Source organism: Cydia pomonella, chromosome 14, assembly GCF_033807575.1.
Source record: "Cydia pomonella isolate Wapato2018A chromosome 14, ilCydPomo1, whole genome shotgun sequence".
In the NCBI taxonomy this organism is placed as follows: domain Eukaryota; kingdom Metazoa; phylum Arthropoda; class Insecta; order Lepidoptera; family Tortricidae; genus Cydia; species Cydia pomonella.
Genome location: NC_084716.1, coordinates 9271707 through 9287494, shown reverse-complemented (window position 1 = coordinate 9287494; position 15788 = coordinate 9271707). Strand labels below are relative to the sequence as shown.

Here is a 15788-nt window from a genome sequence, read left to right as displayed (position 1 = left end):
GTAACAGTTTTACTATTCTATGTTCGTTCTTGCTTTTTGTCATGCAAAATATGTTTCCGTTTATTATTATGTTTTTACCTAAATAAATGTTTAGAAGAGAATGCTCCACGTTTAGTTAAGTATATTAACACCTTTCCTTACCCTCGAATTCCTTTATTCTAATCCCATGATCCAAAACGTCATTTCCCATCTTTTATTCCCGTCCCACCTTCCTTTCTCCTGGGGTTTCCAGTCTGGATCCGAAATGTGCGAAACTATCTTTCGTACATTTGGGATCCAGAATGCAAACCATAGATCTCCCTTTGGACCATTACTCCTATTCCGCACCAAGTTCAGCCGCTAACCGGGCAACCTCGAGGTGTATTATGCCTTATTCCGGCAATCGGGGCTCTGCTGGAATGGACCAATTTTCCCTAGCTACTCTTGGGATTTGCATAGATATAGATTTACAAGTTTAAACATACAATATATGGTCACTATAAGATGTTGTTAGGTTAGTTTATTACTTAAAAGCCAGAAGGTCCCTTAAGTAGAGATTGGATAAATTAACCGACTTGTGATTTTTACGGTAGAGGAGTTATGTTTTTGATGGCATAAATTATTACAACAAAGGCGTATTCTCGCGGTACTACCGAGCGAGTACACGAGATATGATATTTAAGAAATCTTTCCCGGTCATAGTTCCGTGATACTTAATAAATATTCTTGTACACAAAATTGTGTCCACAGCCCTCCGAAAAGATCGAAAAAATCGAATAATAAGTTCGAATGATGAGGCACCTATAACGGAGGCGTATTTTGCCAATTGAAGAATCTGATGGTGAACAAGCAGATGAAGATAAAGAGAACATCTTGCAGTTAATTGGAGGGTTAGATATGAAAAAGAATGTAATTTCCATAGACCTAAAATTATCGGAACTCTGGCAAAGTATCATACAGAAAGGATTGGATAAAGAAGGCAAAAATAAATTCGGGGGAAAATTCCCCTGTTAGAAAACTGTACGTCATAATTATTACCGGACAACAGCAGCAGCAGCAGCAGTCGGACAACCACCCCGGAGAACCCAAAGACTGTGGTCACCTCGTCGTCCAGCTCGAGGCAGACGTCACCACCTTCACCGCAACAAAACATAGCCGAGAATGGAACTCTCCGCGCGAGCTCAGATTTATGCGTACGAAACGAAAAAACTAGCGCTACCTGAGACTAAATTGAAGATGGTTAGCTCTGGTCCTTTTGCCATGGCAATAAAAATATTTAACATAATCCCACATGAAATCCAAGAACTGAGTAACATATGTGCATTTAATATAGTAATAATATTATAACTTTTATTGCAAACCACGGTACGAATAGTTAATTCTTTAATAGGATCACATGGTACCCTATTAGGGTATGGCAATTTTTCTTAATACTATTACAACTTACACGTAAGTTTTAAACTAACTTAGAGCTTAGAATTAATTACTTTACTACTATAAATATATCTATCCTACGTTTCATTAAGAGGGACTTAAACATTTATGTAATACCATCTTGAATATACTCTTGAATAATTAAATATGCTTTTTCTAATAGAAACGTTTTTACTTTATAAATAGAGAAGTTTTTTCAATACTTTTTATCTGGTTAGGTAGCTTGTTGTTTATTTGTATTGCTCTATAGAAAGGGCCCCTTTTATGTGTTTAAAATTGGTTCTGGGAGGATAAGTTGGTCTCTACGACGCGCATTCGTGTTAAATTCAAACAGATGTTGTTTTTGACGAAAGTAGTTATTTCTAATATGTAAAATGTGAAGGTTCTTAAAATGTGGATTGCAGCCGTCGGTTTGAGAAATATTAGTTAAAATACGGATGCATTTTATTTGTATTATGAATAGATCATTTGCGATAACGATTATTTATAACTCAGGCCCGATGTCATCGTGTCATTGTTAATCAATTCGATTTTATTGACAAATGCGTTGCTACTGAATTATGCTGCCTGATACAAATACCTGCGACTAAAACTAAAATTGCATGGAATAAACCTGTCTACAAAAACATCACAAAAACAAAACAAAATACCCCAAACCCTACCTCCCGACTCTGACTCTAATGAAAGCAGCGATTCTTCTTCTAGTGACTCCTCTGACTCTTCATCTGAAGATACTGAAGTGAATCCCGAAATGTCGCATCCTATTTCGCGTCCCTTATTGGCTACCAATAATGAAGATGACGAATGGGAAGATATTACAGACAGCCCGATGAGTTTCGAAGAATTTCAGGGAGCAGTGAAAATTTATATACCGCCAAATACCGAGAATCCATATGATTATTTTAAGTTGTTTGTTACTGACGAGATTATTGATAAAATTGTGCATGAAACAAATAACTTCGCTAACAAATCTGTGGGTACAAATTTATGGAAGCCAACTGATAAAGAAGAAATGCACACATTTTTCGCGATTTTGCTTGCAATGGGTCTTGTCAAAGTGCCACATATCGGTGACTATCGGTCAAAAAATAAATTGTACAGAAATGAATACATAAGTTTATTAATGCCTAGAGATCGATTTCTAGCTTTGCTGAAGTACTGGCATTTTAGTGACGTCAGCAATTCAGTAAGTGACAAAATACATAAATTTCGAGAAGTTTATACCATGCTTATGACTCAATTTAAAGATGTATTAAAGCCGGGTAAAGTATTGGTAGTGGATGAAAGTATGGTGCCTTGGCGAGGCAGACTACATTTTCGGCAATACATAAAAAATAAATCCCACAGATACGGTGTAAAATTATATAAAGTGTGCACGCCAGAGGGATATACATTAAACGTGATCGTCTACACCGGCAAAAATGTGGGAGAGAATCAACGGGAAATGAATCATGGTCAGAACGTCGTAATGAAACTCTTGAAAGATTATGAAAATGAGGGACGGATTGTCATTGCTGACTTTTATTCGTCAATCGAATTAGCAGAAGCATTGCTCGATCTTAAAACGTTCTATTGCGGGACTTTGACATCCAATAGAAAAGGTTTACCAAAAACTGTTATCAGTACAAAGCTAAAGAAGGGCAACATTACTGGCAAGATGAACAAGAAAGGCATACGTGTACTTAAGTGGGTTGACAAACGACCTGTACTGATGATGAGTACATGCACAGATCATGATACAACACTAAAAAGTACTGGAAAGAAACGAAGAGGGACAGATGAAGAAGTGTTAAAGCCTGCATGTGTACTAACTTATAATAAATTCAAAAAAGGAATTGATCTCAGCGACCAAATGTCGTCTTACTACTCAACTTTAAAGCGTGGCCTCAAATGGTACAGAAAGGTGGTGATGGAGCTATTGTTTGGAACGTCTGTCATAAACGCTTTGATTGTTTATAATATGAAGAACGAAAATAAATTGACAAAAAAGGAGTTCATTGAATAAATTATGGAAAACTTGTCTAACACTTCTCTGAAAAAACAAAGAATAATGCCAGAAACTGATCAAATGGCAACGCCGACAGGCAATGCAAAGCATAGTTTTGAAAACGAAATTGCTCAGGATGCTATGACAAACTACGACTAACATTGAATAGCAAAGAAGCCGGGAATAAAGTAAAGAAGGTTAAAACTATGTGCGAAGCGTGTAGAAAAACATATTGTCGTGAATGTTATAATAAATCACATAAGTCTAAGGTATAACTGCATAATAGTTATTATACTTATTATAATAAAAAAATACATTCAATTTGAAATCCGTTTTTTTAAGATTAGACAAATGATGGTCGATTACGTTTGTTTCTTATTCTAAAAAAACGGACATTATAAAAAAATAATATGAATATTGTGTAAAACTAAAATTAGTTAAAAAAAAATTAAAATTTATAACATATTTTAAGTAGTATTACTACTTGTTCACTAGTTGCAATATTGTCTTTAGTAGGTATCACGTAAGTCTATCACCATATTAAAATTAATATTTTTCGATATCGATGTTTTATTTCTACCTCCAACTGCAAAAATATCGACAATCTGAACACCCAGTGCGGATATCGGGTGTAAGAGATCCGACAAATTGTTTTTTGTCCAGCAATTTCATTTTAAAATGAATCTACCTACGAATTGAATAGTGACTAGGTTGACTATCAAAGAATATGTTATTTAAAAAATATATGCATAATCAGTCAGTCTCGGATATCGGGTGTAAGAGATCCGACAAATTGTTTTTTGTCCAGCAATTTCATTTTAAAATGAATCTACCTACGAATTGAATAGTGACTAGGTTGACTATCAAAGAATATGTTATTTAAAAAATATATGCATAATCAGTCAATCATCAGTCTCGGCCCGACAACGCTCGAGTGTGTTCATTGCGATAAAGTGTCCGTGCGTGCAGTGCACTGAGCGGGGTCATTGACCCCTGCGTACGTGAATAATGTCACCCAAAAAGACTCTTGTTAAATGTGCTAAATGTAATATTGTAATTAGTGAAGTGTTGTGTTTTGTTCAAAATAGATTGGAAATCATGAATGATATAAACATCGTTCAAATTTGTACCTCGGCGTTCTCGGCGAAGGAGCTGGAAAATGCGAAAAGTCTTCTGTTTCAAGTTGTACCAGAAAGCAAGAAGCAGACAGTGAGAAAAAATACGGGCAAAGAGATTAGAATTGTTGAAGATATTATCGAGTTTGTTTAGAAATACAAACTCTCAGAACTTGCCATTGTTTGTTGCTCGTGATTTAAAAAAGCTACCCCCGGTTAACTTTGACCATGTTGACGTAACCCAACTACTTAGGGATTTAAACCAACTCAAGGCCGAAATAAAAACCGTTAAAGATAATTATGCGACTCAAACACAAGTGGAACAACTAAAAAACGACTTGGAGGTATTCAAAAATTGTACACAAGGCAGTGAATGCAGTGAAAGCTGTAATGTAAACAGGCGGCGAGGAGCATACAGATTGCAAGACAGTTTTAATTTTAATACCTACAATCTAGACAGCGGACCGATGGGCCTACCGCACTTAACACCGCGATTAAAAAGGTCAACGGTCGACATCACTAACGACAAGGACATAGATCAAGTTCAAGGCTCGCTCTCGCTTGCGCCTGTGGGTTCAACTGATGCGGTTGTCGCACCTCAATCGCCGAGCGAAGCATTGGGTGAGCTCGGGTCGGAGTCAGAGCGCGTGGAGGCGCGCACTGCGGTTTCGAACGAGTCGAAACCGTCGCAGGAGCAGGTAATTGAGGCCCGCGTACATGTGACAGAGCAGATAAGCTGTGTGGCAGGTGGTGACGTAACGACTAGCGAGAAACCGGTAGCCGCCGTTGCGAATGTAATTGCCGCGCGTAATTGCAACTTAAATAAACAAAGCAATGAAGTTATGGATGTCGCTCAGAAAACAATGGCGGATATAGTACGTGAAGGTGGTACTTTTCATAATAAAAAAGATGAAGGCTGGATCACAGTTCAGAGACATAGGTTGAGAAATCGCTTTATGGCAAGTAAAGGAAAGGCTAATACGGAAACTAGTGGAACTTTCAAGGCCGCTGTGACAAAAATTCCATTCTACATCTATAACGTGGATAAGGATACACATGTTGCTGATATTGAGAGTTATGTATATAAAATGACATCTGTGAGCATTGTTCCCGAGAAAATTCAAATGAAACAACAGAAAGATTATGTTGCATACAAGTTTTATGTACCTAACAATAAACTTGCATTGTTTATGGATGAAAACCTTTGGCCTGACGGGATAGCGTTTAGGCAATATGTGAATTTTAACAAGAGATCGAATTCGGTAAATTCCCCCGCTCAAGTCAAAGTTTGAAGTTTTTAAATAGATATATTAATTTATAAGTTAGTTAGTTTAATAGTATGGCTCAGATTTCTCGGGCAAAATTTATTACTTTTAATTGCAAGAGTATTAAACGTTCGTGGGATTGTGTTAGATCGCTATGTAAACAAAGTGATATAGTGGCTCTGCAAGAGACATGGCTTATGCCGCACGACTTAGAAATGCTAGGAAATATGGACTCCGACTTTGGGTTTACGGGGAAGTCAGCGGTGGACTCTGCGGCCGGCATTTTTCGAGGTAGGCCCTTCGGGGGTGTGGCCATATTGTGGCGTAAAAGTGTGTTTCGTCAAGTATCTGTGATACCCTGTAACAGTGATCGAATTTCTGCTATAAAAGTAGTTGTGCATGATAGTCCTATTTTGATATTTTGCGTGTATATGCCTACAGATTCTATGGACAATCGTTTAGAGTTTAGTGACTGTTTGAGCGAAATTGCGGCTATTGCTGAGCAGAGTGATGTGGGTCCAGTGTTTATCCTAGGGGATCTAAACGCTCATCCTGGCGAGTTATTTGGTAACGATATGTTGAGCTTTTGTACTGATCAAAAGTGGTCGTGTATTGATATGCAGTTCTTTGGGGAAACCTCTGATACTTATACTTTTATAAGTGAGGCCCATGGTTGTAGTCGGTGGCTCGACCATTGCCTAGTTACTGAATCCGCTAGTAAATTGGTAGAAAATATAAAAATTCACCACGACATCTTTTGGTCAGATCATTTTCCAATGGAGCTACAATGTAACCTAGATATAATTAGACCTAGGAAATTAATGTCATATCTTGTGCAAAACAATGTTATATGGGGAAATAGAAATGCTATTGAGATAGATAAATATAGGGAATTATGTCAAAAGTCACTCAGACAAATAGATTTTCCTCAGGAGCTTAGTAGCTGTTGTGATAAAATGTGTGATAATTCTGACCATAGGCAAGTAATAGATTCCCTGTATAGAAGAATAATTATGTCCTTGTCCGAGGCTGCTAGTGATGGCCGTAACGCTGTGAGACATGTTCGCGGTAGGAATAAAGCTGGCTGGAATGAACACATCGGGGGCGCGCACTCGGAGGCTCGTCGAAGCTTTCTCAATTGGGTAAGTCATGGTAGGCCTAGCTCTGGTCCGCTATACGATGAAATGGTTGAAACTAAAAAATGTTTCAAGAGTAAATTGAAATTCCATCAGAATAACGAGGAACAAACAAGAATGGATAAACTCGTTAATTCTCATAAAGAAAAGAATTTCAAAAGTTTTTGGAAAGAAACAAACAATTTGAAACCTAAGGCGAGTCTCCCGGTGTGCGTGGGCGGCTGTGATGACCATAAAGACATAGCCAACATGTTTCAAAATCATTTTAGGATAAAGCCGAGACTGGCCGGCGATGTGCAGGGTCTTGATGCTGCTGCTGACGTTGCGAGTCACCCTGTTCTTATTACAGCTAAAGATGTTGCCTCTGTAATTAATAAAATGACTCGTGGAAAATCTCCAGGGCATGATGGGCTAAGCATCGAGCACCTGCAACACGCTGGCCATCACATCCATAGGCTGTTGGCTATGCTCTTTACCCTTGGTTTGAGACACTCCTACTTACCAGACGAGTTTTTGAAAACGGTTGTTGTGCCAATAGTAAAAAATAGAACCGGCGATGTATCTGACGTCAATAATTATAGGCCAATCTCTTTGGCCACAATTGTAGCGAAGGTTCTTGACGGTGTGCTTGAGCGTTACCTCAGTAGATACGCAGTGTTAGATGATAGACAATTTGGTTTTCGTGCTGGTCTATCTACTGAGAGTGCTATTTTGGTTCTGAAGCACACCGTCAGGTACTACACTGACAGGAAGACCCCCGTGTGCGCGGCTTTTCTCGATCTTTCAAAAGCTTTCGACCTAGTGTCGTATGAAAAACTATGGGAGAAGTTGCGGAAGGCGGGTCTTCCTCAAGAACTGATAAGGCTGTTAAAATATTGGTACAACAATCAGTATAATGTTGTGAGGTGGGGAATGTCGGTCTCGGACGGTTATAGAGCTCAGTGCGGAGTAAGGCAAGGGGGACTTACATCTCCACTGCTGTTCAACATTTATGTTAATCAACTGATCGTCGAGCTCAGCAGCACCATGGTTGGCTGTTCGATCGGTGGCAAAATGGTAAACAACATAAGTTACGCCGACGACATGGTGCTGTTGAGCCCGTCGATCAGCGCTATGAATAAATTGTTAAAGGTGTGTGACACGTATGCGGAGTCTCACGGGCTCATCTATAATATTAAAAAAAGTGAGATACTCATCTTTCCAGCTGGTAATAAGACCCTACCAATAGTTGAGCCGGTGACACTCGGAGGTGTTACCTTAAACAGAGTGTCCAGTTTTAAATACCTGGGACATGTCATTACAGAGACCCTAAAGGACGATGCGGATATTGAAAGGGAACGCAGGGCACTGGCAGTAAGAGCTAATATGTTGATTCGCAGGTTTGCGCGTTGTACAGTGGAGGTCAAGAAAACATTATTTATGTCGTATTGCCAATCATTCTACACGTGCAGCCTGTGGATCAATTATACGAAGCGCGCTTACAGTGCTCTGCGTGTCCAGTTCAATAACGGCTTCAGGATGCTGTTGGGGCTACCACGCTTTTGCAGTGCCTCAGGCATGTTTGCGCAAGCACGAATGGACGATTTTCATGCAATTATGAGAAAAAGAATCGCCTCTCAAATGCATCGCTTGCGGGGTAGCACCAACAGCTTGCTGGTAGATATAGCGGAGAGATGGGACTGTCCATTTTTTTGTCACTGGGCGTCAGCTCATCGCCCTGTGTACCAAGACCCCAAATGAAGCCGTGAGACCTAGGTTAAGATGTACTAACACTAGTATTGTAAGTCTGTATATAACTAACAATCTATGGGCAAATTAGCCTGAAATAAAGAAATAAATTAAAATTAAAATTAAATAATTCATCGTAAAAACGTAGATAATAACCATTAATTAAGAGAATACCCAACGGTTATTATCGACCCCTTAACGCCATAGAATAAAGTCATGCATCGGATCTAACAGACCCTGTGCCGTGCCCAGGAAAAGTCTTAAAAATTATTTGCCATTGCGAACGTGTTAACACGCTTTTATTAGGTCGACCTGTATGTAACTATGTAATGGAATCTAAGGTAACTAATTTAACCATCTTCCAAGGATCGTAGCGTCATGAAAATTGGCAGCTGTATGTAGTTCTGACGACAATACAATAATATGGTACTGTCGAACTGATCTGATGATGGAGTCAGAAGACATAAACTGGAACTTCATGATGGAACATCGTATCATAGCTGTGTTTGGATTTGTTAGAAAAGTCTTGTAATGAACTTTGACCACGATTAGATTTCAAGGTCTGATGATGAAGCTGAAAGATAGGCACTAGCATTCCATGATGGAATATCGTATCATAAGCGTGTTTTCCTAGTGTTTTTAAACTATTAATAATTTATTAACACCCTTTTATTAGGTCGACCTGTATGTAACTATGAAATGGAATCTAAGGTAACTAATTTAACCATCTTCCAAGGATCGTAACGTCATGAAAATTGGCAGCTGTATGTAGTTCTGATGATAATACAATAATATAGTACTGTCGAACTGATCTGATGATGGAGCCGGAAGATATGAACTGGAACTTCATGATGGAACATCGTATCATAGCTGTGTTTGGATTTGTCAGAAAAGTCTTGTAATGAACTTTGACCACGATTGGGTTTCAAGGTCTGCTGATGAAGCCGGAAAATAGGCACTGGCATTATCGTATCATAGTCGTGTTTGCACTTGTGAGAAAAGTCACATAATGGACTTTGAACAAGATCAGGTTAACATTTATAAAAGCGTATTTTCTAGTGTTTTTAAACTTTTAATTTATTTAATCGTTCGACTTCAATTTGAAGAAGATTTCTTTGAATCTAGTGACTAAAAAATTCGAAAATAGTCCTACGTCGAACAAAAATCGTTATAAAAGATCACTCGACTCGAGACGAGCGATTAAAAAACAGAGCCTCTGTTCCAATGGCCGCACGCACCTTTCGTCTGGTATTGGCAATTTCAAAACAAGAATGTTGTGAACTATGCAACATGAAATGAGCAAAGGAGACATCTTCCAACGTAGATCTTAATCTAAGTACAGTTCCCATGCCTATTTAGAGTGTAACAACAACAGGTTCATATTATACTCTCTTTTGCAGTCGTCCTTCCGGTCTATGAACACATCACCTGCAGCTGAGCATTCAACGCCTGAATCACATGAAATAACAAATGTAGACTCAATAGAAAATTTCCTCGTGGTTCCTAATAGTCCCGAAGACAACTTTACAAACTGAAGAAGTGGCAGTAGTTGATTATGAGAGTATTGTAATACGGAACAAGGGGGCCTTCTCAGCCGCTTGGATTGACTACAAGAAGGCCTATGATTCGGTGCCTCACTCATGGCTGGGGAGGGTGTTAGAGCTGTATAAAGTTGATACAGCTTTAAGAGCCTTTCTAAGCGCGTGTATGAGGCAGTGGACCACAGTAATTCATCAACCAGGAGGCGGGGATAACCGCCCTGGTCCGCAGGATTTTATAAGGATTGAGCGAGGAATATTCCAGGGTGATAGTCTGTGTCCCCTGTGGTTCTGCCTAGCTCTAAATCTCCTCACACCCCTACATACAGGTCGACCTAATAAAAGAGTGTTAATAAATTAATAGTTTAAAAACACGCTTATGATACGATATTCTATCATGGAATGCCAGTGCCTATCTTCCAGCTTTATCATCAGACCTTGAAACCTAATCGTGGTCAAAGTTCATTACAAGACTTTTCTAACAAATGTATGTCTTTCGGCTCCATCATCAGATCAGTTCGACAATACCATATTATTGTATTGTCGTCAGAACTACATACAGCTGCCAATTTTCATGACGCTACGATCCTTGGAAGATGGTTAAATTAGTTACCTTAGATTCCATTACATAGTTACATACAGGTCGACCTAATAAAAGCGTGTTAATTACTTATTGACCGAACTGAAATTATAATTTCATTCGTTCAATATTAAAATCGTTCACTACGCCTAAATTTCAAACCAAATCTAGAACCAAAAATAGGCTGCAATTTTTCTCCCCGTGGGTCTATATTGGTTGCCTAAGGGTACTTTCCACCTATATAGAACTTAGTCATGGCTATGTATGTATTTCACTTAAGTATCTAAATAGATATGATATACGAGCTATTTCCCACCTAGTATGTTACTTGGGCAATACATTGTGATGGCGCGCGCAGCCACGCATCACAATACCACGCCACCGCCGCGTGATCTGTCCCGAGCTACCCATCGCGCCGCATGCCGGCCGCCGAGCGACTGAGAGTCGCTGCCCCCGCCCGCGCCCCACCGCCTTCTGCTGTGAGGACCGCTGCTCTCCCGGTACGAGCCGGCGTGTTTTCAGACGCGTTAAGGCTCCCGGTCCCTAGCCACCCTACCCTTCCTGATTCCCGTAGGCCAGTTGAGCCGGCGTGTTTACAGACGCGTTAAGGCACCTGGAGTACGTACCCTTCCTGACCCCGTAGCCCAGTCGAGCCGGCGCGTTTTCAGACGCGTGAAGGCACCTGGAGTAGGTACGTACCCCTTCCCGATTCCTTATCCCGGTTGTGCCGGCGTGTTTACAGACGCGTGAAGGCACCCGGGGTATCCACCCCTATACTATCTCGCTCCCGTCAAAACCGCCCCTTCACTCTTAGGGGATACCGATCCCAAAACTCGCGAGTAGCTTAGGGTCCGCGCCGTCCCGTAAAGGACCCCACAGGCCGGCTGGTCAGGTGGGCATTAGAATTACAGCAATACGACTTTGACATCGTGTATCGAAGCGGAACGCAAAACCAGATAGCGGACGGCCTATCCAGAAACCCAGTAAACGCGGCAAAAGAAAACGAATGGTACCAAGAAAAATGGGATAGTCTCACCAGGGACCCGGACGCAGCACAGCACTATCGGATGCAAGAGGGGAGAATGTACACAAAAATAAAGAGCTCGCAGGTCGAGAGAGGAACAGACACCGAAACAGAGTGGAAATTATGTGTGCCGGAGCAGGACCGGCAACACATAATACAACAAAACCACGACATACCGAGCGCCGGCCACCTAGGAATCGAGAAAACAGTAAAACGAATTGCACAAAGGTACTATTGGCCGCAAATGCAACAGGATGTAAAGGAACACATAAAGAAATGCGACGCGTGCCAAAAACACAAGCCGTCGCAACAGAGGCAGCCAGGGCGAATGTACATAAATAATGCCGAGGCCCCATGGGAAACAGTCACGTCCGACCTAATTGGGCCATTACCGAGATCAACGAAAGGGTACCAATGGATAATAGTGTTCCACGACAAATTCACAAAATGGTCAGAAATAGCACCGCTACGGAACGCCACAGCCCCGAGCATATCACAAGCATTTGAACAATTAGTAGCACTGCGGCACGGAGCGCCACGACGATTAGTAACAGACAACGGTAGACAGTACATATCAACAATTTTCAGACAGACGCTCCAAAAATATGGAACACAGCACCAACTGACCCCACCGTTCGCGCCGCACTGTAATCCGACAGAGAGAGTAAATAAAACGCTCGGAACTATGATAGCAACTTTTGTCGACAACAATCACAGAACATGGGACAAGTACATAGCAGAGTTCAACTTCGCCTTAAATACGTCCACACAACAATCAACAAAATATACCCCAGCATTTTTAATGTACGGGAGGGACCTACGGAACCCTAACGACCAAAACGTGTTCCCGACACCGCAAGTAACAGGATTCGCGAAGTTACAGAAAATATACAACATAGTAAGGAAAAATCAGGAACGAGCGTCAACAATACAAAAGGGGTATTGTGACAGAAATAAACGGCAGTGGGCCCCACAAATTAACGACCTCGTCCTAAAAAGAAATTACACTTTATCTAAAGCAGAACACGGCTACACCGCGAAGTTAGCACCAAAATACGTCGGACCGTACATAGTATTAGAAAAAAAATCCCCAGTGATATATCTATTGCAAGACAACACGAGAAGAAGAAAGGTCGTAACAGCCCACATAAAAGATATCAGACCGTACCATTACTGAACTAAACCAAAAAAAAATCCACGGGAGAAATAATAACAATTAAATACACCGCGCGAACCAAGGAGCGCGTATCAAGCGAAAACATACCTTACGCAACCCACACAGAGTCCAGCGACAAAATGCAGCCGGAAAAAGAAATTTCAACAAAAAAAAAAATCTAACCACGCAGCGCGGACAAAAACCAAATTCGGGAATGGAACATGGGACCCTTAAACGTCAAATTAGAAAAAGAAAAATAGATATAGGTTAAAGAGAAAAAAAAAACAGAAATAAATAAATATTACGCACACCACCAGAACTACAGGTAAACAACAAGGCGAGTGCGTATAATAATGGACCTTACGCGCTACAACATAAGGTGCAAATCATGAGGCGGAAGTGATGCCAGCCAAATCAAGTAAGTTACAGAAACAGGGATACCCGCACATAAACACAAAAAAAAAAACCTATAAAAACCGGGCGACCTACGTCACAACAGTTACATCAGTAAACATGGACCCGTGTGTAAGACGCCCCACGCACCCAAAACAGATCCCAAACGGAAGGAAGCGGAGCGGAGACCATCCAATACCACCCAACCCCAAGGCCACAGTAAACGCGGGGTCAATGTTCCTAGGGCCAGGGACCACGAGAGGAAATTGGGCCATAGGAAGGCCCAAAACAGTCAACCCACGCGCTCAAATGAAAATAAATAGCGTAACAATGTTTCCAGCGCACCCACCGACACTGACACGAGCAGAGCACGTGTCCCCCAACCCGCCACAGGGCACGGCCTCTGCACCGATCGTACAACCAAACCAAGAGAAGGCCGCGGGAACAAACAGCACCACAGGAGACGTGTTGGCGATATTGGCCGACACCGACGAATATGTAGCGTTCATTACAAATAACAGCACACTGCCAATATCGCCAACCCCCCTGGCACCAGCACCACCCTCGAGACAGGAAACGGAGGGCGGAAAGAGGAAGAAAAGGATACGGAGGGCAGGCAAAAAGCGCAACGGAGGCCAACGCCACGGCCTCATGCGTATGCCACGCACACGCCAGGCACACCCACCCAACCGACGTCACCGCGAAGAAAAAAATCATGAAGTAGCCAATAGTGACATCAGTGATGTGATAAACAAAAAAAAAAAGATAAATAGACAGTAAATCGTTTTCAATAGGAAAGATAGGAGTGGCAGTGGCACTAATGAACGAAGTAGAATACTTCATTTAAACATGAATAAACAAGTAACATAGTGAGTAGATAAAAACAATATAAGCACATAGAAATAGTATATTACGTACCGGGTAAGTACATAACAGTGACGCGAATTAGTAGTAATAGGACAAGTGAACGACAATATAGTGGGAATAGGATTATAGTGTAAAAACAATATAGTTACATTAAACAACTGTAAAAAAAAAGCCTCAAATTAAATAAAAGTACAGCAAATAGGTATACAAATAAATACTTTGGATAAATACAAAAATAATAGATAAATAGAATAGCATCCAGTAAATATCAATAAAAAGACAAAACAACAATAAACGAGAAGTAACATCTTTCAACCATCATGTTCTAATTCGGTAATTTTTCCCAATAAGTAAAAATATCCAGACGGGTGACGGGACTGTGATGGCGCGCGCAGCCACGCATCACAATACCACGCCACCGCCGCGTGATCTGTCCCGAGCTACCCATCGCGCCGCATGCCGGCCGCCGAGCGACTGAGAGTCGCTGCCCCCGCCCGCGCCCCGCGAGCCGCGCACTATAAAAGCCAGCGCGGTCGCCTAGATAGCAGGCAGTCGCTCTCACCGCCTTCTGCTGTGAGGACTGCTGCTCTCCCGGTACGAGCCGGCGTGTTTTCAGACGCGTTAAGGCTCCCGGTCCCTAGCCACCCTACCCTTCCTGATTCCCGTAGGCCAGTTGAGCCGGCGTGTTTACAGACGCGTTAAGGCACCTGGAGTACGTACCCTTCCTGACCCCGTAGCCCAGTCGAGCCGGCGCGTTTTCAGACGCGTGAAGGCACCTGGAGTACGTACCCCTTCCCGATTCCTTATCCCGGTTGTGCCGGCGTGTTTACAGACGCGTGAAGGCACCCGGGGTATCCACCCCTATACTATCTCGCTCCCGTCAAAACCGCCCCTTCGCTCTTAGGGGATACCGATCCCAAAACTCGCGAGTAGCTTAGGGTCCGCGCCGTCCCGTAATCCCGTTGCTATAAATTAGAAGCATCCCCCGCGTCGTACCTAGCCTAGGACATCTAGATTTAAGGAACGTTTGCTTAGAATAAACCGGCATAAAAGCCCGCCGATTTGTGTTACAGCATTAACTTTGGTTTCTTTGTCTCACCCTGCACCCTCTCTCTCCTCTGAGCTAACTAGGAAACCCTTGCTCCTGTCTGGAACAAGGGAGTTGTATGAGGCCACGCCCGCCCCGGCGAACGTGAGCCCATCACAACATAAGTTAAAAAACATTACTAGGATTCTAGGCAAGTGATGGCCAATTACTTGGATTCTAGGCAAGTGATGGCCAGCAAATTGCAAGTGCTCGACGCTTAGGCAGTCGTGATCGGGAGACCTTCCCCTTTTCATATCCCGCAATGTTTTAGTTATGTCTTTTGCAATTCACTCCCTACCTCATTGTCAGGCACCTGCAACCCTTTTGACCCTACAGATGACGACTTATTATTAAAATGTATTGTATTGACGTACTCGTGTATTGACGTACTTCAATGTATTGACGTACTCGTCCAAAGTCTCCCCTTCTTGTATCTTACGTCTAAAGAAGACATTTCTGTTGATACTTTCATTGCATATTGGTAAGAAATATTTCGAGA

General features: G+C 41.7%; 1 pseudogene; it reads left to right on the top strand.

Annotated features, from left to right (window-relative positions):
* Positions 1 to 2908: 2908 nt before the first annotated feature.
* On the top strand, positions 2909 to 3675 carry LOC133525208 (uncharacterized; annotated as a pseudogene).
* The last annotated feature ends 12113 nt before the right edge of the window (positions 3676 to 15788 follow it).